The 13,346-nt window shown below is 40.0% G+C and overlaps 1 protein-coding gene across 3 annotated transcripts in view; it reads right to left on the bottom strand.

Moving 5' to 3' along the window:
- The window catches only part of LOC149319699 (5-hydroxytryptamine receptor 1F-like), a 177,607-nt gene that overhangs the window by 19,872 nt on the left and 144,389 nt on the right, over nucleotides 1–13,346 (bottom strand). For 2 of the 3 annotated variants that reach the window (XM_089512213.1, XM_089512216.1), the window contains exon 1: nucleotides 10,637–10,737. The exons of the other annotated variant lie outside the window; for it this stretch is intronic. The gene's annotated coding sequence lies outside the window, so the exon portion shown is untranslated. Of the gene's footprint in view, nucleotides 1–10,636; nucleotides 10,738–13,346 lie in introns of those variants that run through there. 3 annotated transcript variants of the gene reach the window in all.

Below are 13,346 nucleotides of genomic sequence, written 5' to 3'. Positions count from 1 at the left end.
AGCAGAGAAGAAATACTTCCAGATGATATTTTTATTGCACAAGTTAATTTTTTGGCTATAATTCCCAGAATTCTCCAGCCACCATGGCCAATATATTTTTTAATTGGAACCCCTAGAAGCCATCTTCTTGAGGCACCCCAAGAGACACACTTTGATATTTCTATAAAGGTTATTCTGCAAGGGCCTGTAGACCAATATAATGTCCCTATTGTAGACAGGCAAAAAGGAGAGGGGAGTTGTGCACAGAGATTGTGTTTAACAAAAGTGAAATTTAGTTTCTCCTTCAATGCCTGAATTATCAATGAATGAAGATTTTTCTTCTGAGTCCAATTACTTCCTGACATAAAGTATAACAGAGTTAGGCAGAGTGAGGCAGATTCATCAGTCAACCAATTGGTAGAGATATTAATAGCTGCTTATTTGATTTTCCCATGCAGAAGCAAAAATAAATAAATAAAAATAATAAGTAAATAAAAATTCAAATAATTGGGGCAAAGAACTGATACACCAAAAACATGTTTTTGCACAAAATTGGGGGCAAATGAACATTTTTGAACAAAATCTTTTCTTAAATTCAAAAATAACAATAAAAGTATCTCATTCCAGTTTATAGTTTTTCCCGTGAGCTGTTATGATGTGTTAAGCTACCCTTCCTTAGTGAGGTCTAAATAATAATAATTGATATATCTCAAGCAGCTAGATTGGGATGATGTGAAATCACAGCATATTGTTATTTTATTTAAATGAATGTAATTATTCCTGCATTTTTACTACTAGGGAATGGAGTAAGGGCTCAGCAAGAAGACAATCTTTGGCTACTGTGCACAGATCCCATATCCTCCAACATTTCACAGATGAAAACTGGGATGTGTGAGGCCAAGTAATGCCAGTATAGTCAAGTTGGCAAAAGTTATTAACAAAGAAAGCCCTACACAAAGCTATGCACAATCTAGCTCCTCATTATCTTTCAACCCTTATTTATTTATTTACCAGAGATTGGCATTCTAGAACTCGAGGCTTCTCACTCAACCAAGGCTTTCCTTTTCCTTGGCTCAGCTTTATCCTTTCTCACTCACTGCCCTATATTCTTGCAATTGTCTCCCTGAATATTTCCAAACTGCTCCTTCCTTTGTTATTTTGAAATCTCAGTTAAGTTCCCCCCCCCCCAAACATATGGAATTTTAGTTTGCTATTGTTTTATAGTGTTGTATATTTTGATTACATATATTGCTCAGTTTGTTTTATATTATATTGCATTTTTGCATTTTATCTGGATAATTTGTTTTGCAATTGCATTATATAATTTTAAGTTTTACTGTTCCTTCCTTCCCTCTGTGTATCTTTGTGTATACACATATATTTTAGATTGTTGTCCTTTGGCTGGACCCAGTTGTTTTTTGGTTGTTATACAGTAAAGTGCCATGTACATCTATGGTGCTATGTAAATAAATAAATAAACAAAAGATGATGATGATAACAACATACAAGCTAGGGGGAGGCTGCAGCAGTTTGCTTTTGCCTGGGTCTGCAGGGAAGGGCATGAATCTGCCACTTTTCTCTTTGTCCCTTTGAGATAATACAGTATAAACAACCTTTGGACTTTGAACTTATTTTGAAGAAATTAAAGGAAGAAGAAGAAGAAGAAGAAGAAGAAGAAGAAGAAGGTGGAAGAGGGAGAACTAACTGGAATATTTGAAAAGCAGCTGAAAAAAGTGGGGCAATTAAGCAAGTCTGTTGCTGCTAGATAGGAACATTTGGGGGGCATGAAAATATTTACTAAGGACATAAGATGAATACAGCTAGACCTGTTCAAAGACCATAGGTAGGGCATGATGGCCAGATCCCTCAATTCACAAAGCTTGGAAGCAGAAATATACAAGCAATGTAGACAGTAGTAACAAGGACTCTTCTACCTTTTTGTAATGAGGCCCTGATTAAAATACATTGCAGAGGAGAGGTAGTCAACAGCGGCTGCATCCACACTGCAGAAATAATCCAGTTTGAGTCTGCTTTAACTGCCTCAATCCGCAGGGAGAAGCGGGAAATACAAATAAAATTTATTATTATTATTATTATTATTATTATTATTATTATTATTAATGCTATAGCATTCTGGGAATTGTAGTTTGTTGTGGCACCAGCGTTCTCTGCCAGAGAAGGTTAAATGTCTCACAAAACTACACTTTCTAGAATTCCATGGCATTTTGTCATGGTAGTTAAAATGGTGTTAAACTGGATTATTTCTGCAGTGCAAACAGAGCCAGGGATAAAGGTAGTTTTGGTGTAAGAAGTGATGCTTTCCAGTTACTTTTAAAATCATTTTTAAAGGCATGTTTAGATTTTGATCGGGCTCCTCCTTCCCTACCAGGTTGTATGGCAATGTCTTATCAATCATATCAGTTTTGTAAATGAAGGAAAAAGTAACTGTCAACAAAACGACTAATGGAACCAGCTACCCTTTCACATTGCAATGAGCAATGGCAACAAAATACCTTTTACATGTTACAAGGACCAATTAGCATGAATTATTTTAAAAACTAATCTTCCAACCTCTGGAAATTTAGGTATTTTATTACATTTTCCATGATAAATTAGATTGAAATCTTAAACCCAAGTAGTTGTAATAGGATTGTTGATCAATAGATTTTGCCTCCAGGCTCCACCTATATTACATTTTCATGACATTATTGTTCTCCCTTGGACGGTAGGGCGGGTAAACTATCTTCCCTTGCAGGTTTTTAAACAGAGATTACATAGCCACCCCTTGGGTTGTTTTGACAATGGTTTCTTGCATTGGCAGGGGTTGGACTAGATTTCTCCTGGGGTCTCTTCAAATTCTATGATTCCGTACTAACTTTGCTTAAAACATGCAAGGAATCAGGGATTGCTAAAAATAATTCATTAATATAGGCTGAAAGGAGAGTCTGTGTTTATCTTTAGAAGAATCTTGACAAAATTTCACTTTTCACTATGCTTGTTCTCCAGCTTCAGACATTCTGATTACTAAATAAGGCATTTCAGCCTACACCACTGTGCTATCTAATTGTCATTCCTGATACGAAAATAACTGACTGTCACAAAAGCTTCTTCTCTTGCATAACAACTTTTGACATCTTTATGACACCTGACATAAGGCCTACACAAGGGTGAGTGACTTTCAGATGTAAGCTTTAAAATCAGTGATTCAGAATGAATAATGAAGGACTAGTTTTAATTACCATGCAAGCCTGTCTATTTGTCTAAGACAATTCCATTTTAAAAAGGAACAAGAAATGAAAAACAATATGTGCTTTCAGTATATTTAAAAAAGTGCTACATATTTCTTGAAAAAGAGAACTTTATACAACTATTGATAGTCATATTCAAAGCAGCTGTAAAGATTTTTTTGAATTGTCAGTCCTTGAATTACAGATTATTTAAATCTGCAAGCATCCTGCTTTCAAATGTAAAAGCTCAAAGATATTTACAGTTAAATACAGATGATGTCTGTGTGCTCTACCCAATTCTCCACTCTCTGTAAACTGTGATTAAAAAACAATTCCTGCATGTAGAATTTCCAATGCAAAAAGGTTGATAGCATTATCAACTTGATTGCTCTCTCTTAAAATAGTTCAAAGTATGAACATTTTTCAACTGAGAAATACATGGGGTGAAATGAACACTGATTTTTTCCCTGCCATTTATAGTGGCATAATTCCAGAAGAGTATCCCTGCTTTTATTTATTATATTTATATTTTGTCTTTCTTCCAAGGAACTGAAGAAAGATATATGCCCTTCATCTTTCATTTTATCCTTACAGTAATTCTGTGAACCAAGGGGCTTTACAGACTGGCAAAAAATGCTGGCATTGGGGTGGAGTGGTGTGTGTGATGACCACATTCCACCTGCATTGACTCTGCCTCAAAGTGACATCATGCCATCCACCTGACCAGAAGTTTACACACACTGCACCAAAGAAATATGGAAGAGCCATGGCGGTGGCAAGGGTAACTTTTTTTCCACTCCAAAAAGGAGTGACATTTTGCCTCTTCTTATGGGACTGAAAAAATGCTGAATCAGGGCCATGGCATGCGGTTGCTGCAGCCCCAATCTGACAAGCAAAGGGGCAGTGCAGAGACAATCCTTTAGGGCCATCTGTTTTAGGCCTAAATTAGATTGGGAGGTAGTTACTAGGTCAGGATTTTGAGAAGTGAACATAGTTGTGTTGGTCTGTTACAACAAAAATAATATGGATTCCAGCCCATTTTATCAGATGGATTCCACAAAAGCTTAGGTGAAATAGAACCTAATAGCCTTTAAGGCATCACAGCATTCCTTGTTGTTTTTACTTACCCAGAATTATCCAAATGGTTCTGTTATAAAATGTGCATTTGAATTGGAGTCTCCTGAGTCTTATAGCAGTTTGATACCATATTATCTCTTGTGGCTCCATCCTATAGAATTCTGTGATTTATAATTTGGTGTAGAATGTTAATTAGATACTGGTGGTGTCTGTACAGAAGAAAATAAACATTCCCATCTCGTTCCTACATTGACCTGTTTAGATGATGCATGAGGCCCACATAGGCCCAAGCCATGCTCCAGGGTGATTCTCTGGAGTTAAAAAAAAGTCCCCTTGGTTCTAGACTAGGGATGAAACTTTGGAGAATGCCCTCGGTATGCAGATTGCACATTGGTGTGGCAATGGACAAACTGCTGACCTCTTCCTGCCCAAAACCTCCAACTCCCCACCACAGCACTTTCACTTTTAAGCTTGCACGATTCTGAAGCCATTCTTTTTGTAGTTGTACAAATTGATCACAAAAGTGCACATTAGCACAATGATACCATCAGTACTGCACCGTTCCTTCTATAGATGTGCAAATTAATTTCACAAGCACACATTATTACAACCATACCATTGGTACAGTGCACTGACGCTCAATAGCATCACTGTTTCTATGGAGGCTCAAGTGGAATCATAGTGTTATAACAGTCTTAAAAGGCCCCAGAAGTTTCTGAGTTTTATTTCCACTCATCATCACTGCAGCTTGAAACAGCCATCAAGTGCTCTCATTCCTGCCATGTAGGGTAGTGCCACAGTTGCCATGGAGAGTGTGGCAAGTTGAACTGTTGAAGCCTGGGCATTCATCCTTATATTTGAACTGTTCTATTCCAAATGTAACTAGGTCAGAAGTTAGGCTGATGTAATGATAACCAATCAATCAATCAATCAATCATTCACTGTATTTTTATCCCAGTCCTTATCCTATCCTATTCACGCAATTGTTCAAAAGATTATCACTACGGCATGCTTATCCCATTCTTCTCTTGTCAGTGAAGTGTAATGGCCCTGTCATTTGGTATTAATGGGAGTTTCCATTAATACCAAATGATGGGCCATTACACTTCACTGATGGGAGAAGAATGGCATAAGCACGCTGTTTGTTGTAATCTTTTACATGATTGTGTGGATAAAGATGGGCGCATTTCACTTTGCTTCTGTCCTTATCCTCTGTATGATAATCTCCCTGCACTCAGGCCAGCTCCTTTTAGGAACAGTGTGATATTTTGACTCTCCTGCCACTTGTATGGGATTTGATCTTAAAAGAAATGTTTTATATTGCATTCTTCACTCTTCAATTTCACATTTTCTAAAGATTTCTTGAATGAATGCCATCTGGTCTTGAAGTCACTCTAGTGTTAAATGATTAATTCTAAGTCCTTTGTGACTTCAACCTGATATTTGTGTTACACTCTGAAAGATACAAAGAATGTATTTAATTTCTCCATGATTACTTTCTTTGAGTAATCCCTTTACATATCTTTTATTATCCAATCTTTTATTATCCAAAAGCTCTACAATCTCATCTGGTTTCTTGCTTCAAAGAGGTTTCCTGTTTTCTTCTATTTCTTTCAAGTCATGAAAAAAAATCATTATTGTATGAGGTTTAGTTAATTTTCTTATAGATTTGCATATATATATAAACTATTCTGAAGCATAATTTCTGTTTTCTTTGTTGTTGTAGACACTTTCTTAGCATTAGAATGCCAAGATTTGTTCATTTACTGAAATCCATCAAAACCCAACTTAAATAACCACGATGATTGGTGGTAGAGAGGATTGGAACCATGATGTGCAGACACAGTTGTTTAACCCCTTTGCCTGATAAAATCCCCCCCCTCGAGTTCTTATAATTAAAGTGCGCCCACGTCATATGCAGGCACCTTTTACGCAGCTTTGAGCTTATGCTGAAAGAAGTGCAATAGAAATAGAATGGCGCACGCGCCACGCCATGCCGCATGCACAAGTCCCATTATTCTCAATGGGTCTCCAGCATACACACTATTTGCTTTATGGGGGGGGGTGGGTTCCAGAATAGATCCCCGCGTAAAGCAAGGGTGCACTGTACTTTGTGAACAAGAAGTTTTCATTGGTACTGTAAGAAAGCTGTAGGGCTAAGCAGCTCTCCCTTCATGTTATGGCCTAAATCTGATTGTTAGTCCCAGCTAAGATAAATTTATCTCTTGCTCTAGTTAGGACTAGCATTGAGATTTAAGTCTGTGTTCACTATCCTACTTAAACACATTAATTGCATTTACACAATTAGCTTAGCATCTAGTGTAATCCACAGAAGAGGTGTTTCATCCTGTATGAGAAAAACTGGTATATAGTGAGAAAGCATGATGAATGCCTATTTTGAGATACCGTTTGCAGTTTTGGTCAATTTTTTAAACCAAGAATAATGTTTCAAACATTTGTTTTGGCTAGTAATGGGATTTCCTTTTAGTCAATAAAATGTTATTTAATTATTAATTTAACTTTTTATTTTGTAGCCATAACTTCTAGCAATTTACTGAAAATTATATAGACCATGAATAGGCAGCGTGTGACTCCCAGGGTTGTTCTTATGATCTCTAGGGCACCCTAGGATCAAATTGTGGGACACGGTGGCATAGCAGTTAAGATGCTGACTCTGATTATTGCAAGGTCAGCAGGTCAGTAGGTTGAGAGCCAGCCAGCATGTGACAGAGTGAGCTACTGTCAGTAGCCCCAGCTTCTGCCAACCTAGCAGTTTGAAATCATGTAAAAGTGCAAGTAGATAAATAGGTACCACTTTAGTGGGAAGGTAACAGCATTCCATAGAGTCACACTGGCCACTTGATCAGAGAGTTATCTTTGTCAATGCTGGGTCCCTCACCTTAGTAACAGAAATGAGCACCACCCCCTACAGTCAGGCACAACTAGACAATCTTGTCAAAGGGGAAACCTTTACTTTTACCTTAGGATCAAAATATTTTTGGCCCTCAAATGCCCTGTGAAAGAGGAATGTGCAGCCTTTTCACCATGTTTGGGGGGATATTTTAGTGCAGTTTCCTTAGTTTCTGACAATTGCCCACCCCTGATATAGGCATATAAACTTGCTGCTGTGTGGGTTTCCAATTTATGGCAAACCTAAGGCAACTGTGTTACAGGGTTTTCTTGTCAAAATTTGTCCATGGGGTTTTGCCCTTGCCTTCCTCTGAAGCTGTAACTTGTCCAAGGTCATCCAGTGGGTTTCCATGGCTGAGCAGAGATTTAGACTTTGGCCTTTGTGCACAGTGCTCAGACCACTGCACCACACTAGCTCTCTAATCATACAAACTAGAGGCTATTAAAAAAAAGTCTTGAAAAATAGCTTGTACAAAATCATGCCAAAAAAGCCCATACAGGTCTTCTGTAGGGTTGCCAAATCTGAAAATCTGAGAGGGCTCCTGTACTTTTAATGATTGTGTAGAAAAGGGAATCTCCACAGATGTTACTTGACAAGGTACCAGGTAACAAGCAACACCTACTAACCACTTATTTCTTCTTCAAAAGTACAGGAGCCCTCTCCAGTTTTCACTCTGGTAAATCTATAAAGGTCTGTGGTAGAAGGATTTCAGATAACCGAGCCATTTAGGGCTATGACAGGTGAAAGCAAGCACCTTGAATTGAACATTGAAATGAGATTACATTCAACATAACCACCTAGCCACTGAGGAGATGTTTCTAAGGATAAGCCTCAGTTAATAACAGGTGACTCCTAACTAGTAAAGATAATCAAAGGCACATCTACACTGTAAAAATAAGACAGTTTGACACCACTAAGTGCTGTGGCTCCATCCTATGAAATCCTGGAACTTGTAGTTTCACAAGGTCTTTAGCCTTTTCTGCCAAACAATGCTGGTGCCTCACAAAACAACAAATCCAAAGATTCTGTAGGATATAGCCATGGCAGTTAAAGGGGCATCAAACTACATTATTTCTAAAGTATATATGCACCATGAGTCCCACATTTCTTCCATCAATTCCAGTATTGGGAAGTCTAGCTGGCAATGGCCAATCAGGTTTTCAGGCATATCCTAGTCTTATCTGGAAATTCTTGTATTTAGGTATTAATCAGATTTGACCATGCTTACACTTCTGAAACCACATATGTTTCTGAAACCATGGTATGTTGAGTGGAATGGTGGTCTGGTATGTTGTTACACACCAACTTCCTACAGCTCTAGCAAGCACTACCAATTGTGAGAAATGATAGGAACCAAAGTTAAGCAACATCTGGAAGGCCACAAGTTGCCCACTCTAGGTCTAGAAGATACCAGAATGTGGATAACTGAGTCTTGGCTAGTTTTAGTATAATAATTATCGGCCAGTTTCACTGCTGCCATTTTTGGGGAAGGTGATCGAGAGGGCGGTTGCAATCCAGCTTCAGGGGGTCTTGGATGAAACGGATTATCTGGACCCATTTCAAACTGGCTTTCGGGCGGGTTACGGGGTTGAGACGGCCATGGTCGCCTTGGTCGATGATCTCCGTCTGGGCATCGACAGGGGAAGCGTGTCCCTGTTGGTGCTCTTGGACATCTCAGCGGCTTTCGATACCATAGACCATGGTATCCTTCTGGGGCGCCTGGCAGAGGTGGGAATCGGGGGCACTGCGCTCCAGTGGTTCCGGTCCTACCTCTCCGGGAGCTCCCAGATGGTGCAGCTGGGAGACGTATGCTCCGACGAGAGGGCCCTTAAAACTGGGGTCCCTCAAGGAGCTATTCTGTCTCCCATGCTATTTAACATTTACATGAAACCGCTGGGAGAGATCATCCGGAGACATGGGGCGCGGGGTTATCAGTACGCTGATGACACCCAGATAATTTTCTCTATGTCTCCGACTGATGCAGTGACTGAGGATGGTGTCTCTCCTCTCGTGGCCTGTCTGGAATCAGTAATGGGCTGGATGAGGGAAAACCGACTCAAACTGAATCCAGAGAAAACAGAGGTACTCGTGATAGGTTCCCCTGGCCCAGGAATGGCAGTGGTTCCACCTGTCCTGAACGGGGTCACGCTCCCTGTGAAGGACTCCGTGCGCAGTCTGGGGGTGCTTCTTGACTCGTCCCTTCACCTGACTGCTCAGGTGAATGCGACGGTCAAGAGCACCTGTCATCAGCTTCGGCTTATTCGCCAGCTGCGCCCATATCTGGCCCAGAGGGACCTTGAAACTGTGGTACACGCCCTGGTAACCTCGAGACTGGATTTCTGCAATGGACTCTACATGGGGCAACCCTTATACCAAACCCGGAAGCTACAAATGGTGCAGAACATGGCAGCCAGGCTGGTCACCGGTACGTCCAGGGCCAGCCATATAACACCGGTACTAAAAGATCTCCATTGGCTGCCCATTCGCTTCCGGGCGCAATATAAGGTGTTGGTGATGACCTATAAAGCCCTAAATGGCTTGGGCCCAGGATACCCGAAGGACCGCCTCTCCCCATACATTCCGCCCCGCACCCTCAGAACATCTGGGCAGCAACTACTTAGGGTTCCCGGGGCGAGGCTTGTCTCCACTTCTCGGAGGACTTTCTCCATTGCCGCCCCGGCCCTTTGGAATACGCTGCCCATAGAGCTCCGCTCAGCTACCTTCCTGGCCCAATTCAGACGGGACTTGAAGACCCACCTGTTTGAGTTAGCATTCCCTGAATAAGGTCCCATAGGCCCCCCCGCCGCACTGGCAATGGGATTGGCTAACCTGGGGGGCCTTTTTGCTCTGTTTTGTTTTTATGTCTTACGTAATTTTGTATAATTTTAATGCTTATTATTGTATTATTGTATTTTAACTGTTGTAAACCGCCCTGATCCGATGGAAGGGTGGTATATAAATAAAATTTTTATTATTTATTTTTATTATTTTGTCCAGGAGGTATAGCCTTAGCTGGTGAAAATCTTGGTGCCTTAAATGTCACTTGCATATAATTACAATGGTGGCTCTATTAACACCTTACACATTGAGTATCTAATCCTCCAGTGTGAATGCAACGTGTCCAGACCAGATTCAACACCATGTCTCCAGTCAGATGGGAACATTGATAAAAGATCATAAGAAGTGTTGTGCTGAATCAATCTGAAAGAATGCCAGCTCCAGTGTTCTGTTCCCACAGTAATCAATCAGATGTCTATGGGAAGCTCACAAGCCAGGACACAAGCACAATTAGCTGGTTTCACTTGTGGTCTCCACAATTGGTATTCAGAGGCATACTGCCTTCTGCACTGAAGGTAATATACAGCCATCATTGAATGATGGAAGGTCCGTCTTATCTGGATTGAGATTCATTTTATTGGCTTTCTTCCAGCCTATTACTTACCCCAGACAATGATTCAGCTCCTCTGCTGTCTTCCCTGAGTCAGATAAAAAGGAGAAATAGAGGGCAACATCATTGTACATGTACTCCAAATCTCCTGATGATCTCCCTTTGCTGTTTCTGTAGAAGCTAAAAGGAACGAGAGGCAAGATGGAATTTTGTGAATGTCTTAGAGTAAGGACCAGGGGCTGACCAGTAAATTTCCATGCTAAAGTGAAATTACCCACCATCTTAAAACAAAAACACTGAAATGATGTATCTTCAATGAGGCCTAGGTGAAGATGAAAGCGTAATAAAAACATTTAAAAGTGTATATTTTTTTTTAGAAATTGTATTTATTTTAGAAATTGTTTTATGATAGGTATAAAGTATGGTAATCAGAGGCGCATTACAGACCGCCTAAAAGTGGCGGTCTGCCGGCGGCGCTGGTTGCTGTGTCCAGGAACCGCAGCGGCCAAACCGAGTGATTCTCGGGTGCAGCTGAAAAGAAGTGCCAAAATGGCACTTCTTTTTGTGCCCTGGAAGTGGCACCCCGAGGCGCTAGTCGCACACTCATGGCGTCACTTCTGCCGCGTGACGTCCAGACGCTACACATCCGCGATGTCAACATGGTGGCCCCCCGTGTGGAATGGGTGCCACCATTTTGTGCGTGCTCTGCACGTACTACGGTTAGGGGCGTCAGGAAGTGACGCCCCTTCCTAACCCTAGTACGCGCAGAGCGCGTACTTTATGCCCGTCCGGAATGGGCCTTAGTTTAGTAATTTTGCTTCTAGTAAGAGTTTAGGCTTGATTTGCTCTTGGATTCATTTATTTGTCTTTTGGTAGTATGTGGTATCCATTTGATAATCATAACATCCTCTAAGCAGTGTCAAATATTCCCTCTCACACACAGAGATCTGTGCTTCTGGGGATAATGGATGTTGTAGTCACCACAAATGAAAAGTGCCAAATTCTGAAAAGCTGTTAAAGATAATTCAATATCTTGAATGCAATTAGGATTTTGATAGAATTAAAATGAGACGGGTGAAAGGAGATGGAGAGCTCTATTGTCAAGTGTTATTGCTATTTTTTCATCATGTATAAGCCTGGGTTTATTAGGATGATGACTGCGCTATTTACCAAATCTTCCCAACTTCTTCTTTTTAAAGTTCTTCCTGCCTGTTCCTATTCACTTTTTACTTACTCCAGCAATTTGTTAAATTAAATGATGGTTTATATGACAGCTTATGAACTGTCTGTAATAGATGAGCCACATGTTCTTTTTCCATTTCATGGTAGTCAGTTTATTCATGGGGAAAATAGAGAAAGAAAAGTCCATTATCATCTCCTGAATCCAGGTCAATAGGCATTCTCTGCAGTAATAATATTGGATGGTTCTGTTCACAAGATGAACTTGCACCAAAAGAGTACTTTTGACATACATTCTTTAAATTCTTTGCTAGCTTCTTAGGGATTCTTGACTAAACTTGCTGCACAAGAAGAGATACCACTGTTGCCTGGTGTCCTTGGTAACATTGTGAGTAAAGACATTATAACTGCAGGCAGGGCAGAAACATGACACTTCTTTTTCCCAATCTCAGCCTACTAAAAGGAATAATTGAGCCCTTGAGGTCCAGTTAATGATTCACTTAATTAGGAGATGCACTTGGAAAAGATAAAATTAATGTGCTTGCTGTTCTACATGAAGATCAGCTATTTTGTCTGTACTACCACGCCAGCTTTCTTTTCCGAAATGTTTATTTTACTTCTTGTTTTGTGTCACATATGTTGTTAACAAACAGCTGTCATGCTGACTCCAGAAATTGACCATGCTCTTAAGCAATATTTATGGTCCGATGTTTTAGATGGATTGTGGCAGTCAGGGCTATTCAGGACAAACACTGAACCCATGCAACTTATTTATCCCATTCTTTCCCCCTCTTGCTATATCCAGTAATTAACTTCTTTCATCATATGACACAGAAAGACAGATAATTTCACTTTATCACTTGAGTTTGCTAAATCACAAACATCATTTGATGAAAGATGACATGACTATAATTCTTAATTTGATATTTTGGGAGAACAATGAAAGCCAATTATACTCCAAGAGTGTTTGCACAGTATCTGGCATAGCACATACAAATTTCCTTTCTCTCAAAGTCCAAGGTTCAAGATGCCCAAAACCAGAATATGATGAATACAATCACCATGAAAAAAATTCACCCTATTATACCTGTCAGAACTTTTAAACCACATTTCACATTGCAGATTATATTGTATGACTAGTGTTGATATCCCACAATATTCAGTGAGAGTTTTTTGTTCCTGTAAATCTTGGTGGGATTGTGGTCAATGATTGTTCTCCATTAGTAATGGGAAAAAGTGACTTTCTTTTTGCATTTTCCACAAATTGACTGAATTCTATTGGTGATGACATTAATTGAATTATACCATTGCAATTCACTTTGTTGGTCACTGTAGACAATGGAATTCTGTTCTGACCATGCAATGACCAAAATCTTTCCCCAAAACACCTTGCAAAAACATAGGTGTCAAAAACTAGTTGAACTCTTCCCCCAACTCAGTAAATCAATCCACTGTAGGTGAAAACAGTAAGACTTTATTTCAGTAGATGAAGGAAAGCATCCAGGAGGATGGATAGGACAGAACTAAAGGCTAGGCACACAAACACCAACCATAAGTATTCGAAAGATAGAGTCCCATCTCTAGA

This window comes from Sceloporus occidentalis, unplaced genomic scaffold (assembly GCF_023333645.1).
Source record: "Sceloporus occidentalis isolate IW3139 unplaced genomic scaffold, rSceOcc1.0.p SCAF_2, whole genome shotgun sequence".
Taxonomy (NCBI): Eukaryota; Metazoa; Chordata; class Lepidosauria; order Squamata; family Phrynosomatidae; genus Sceloporus; species Sceloporus occidentalis.
This window is presented reverse-complemented; position numbering and strand designations above follow the sequence as displayed.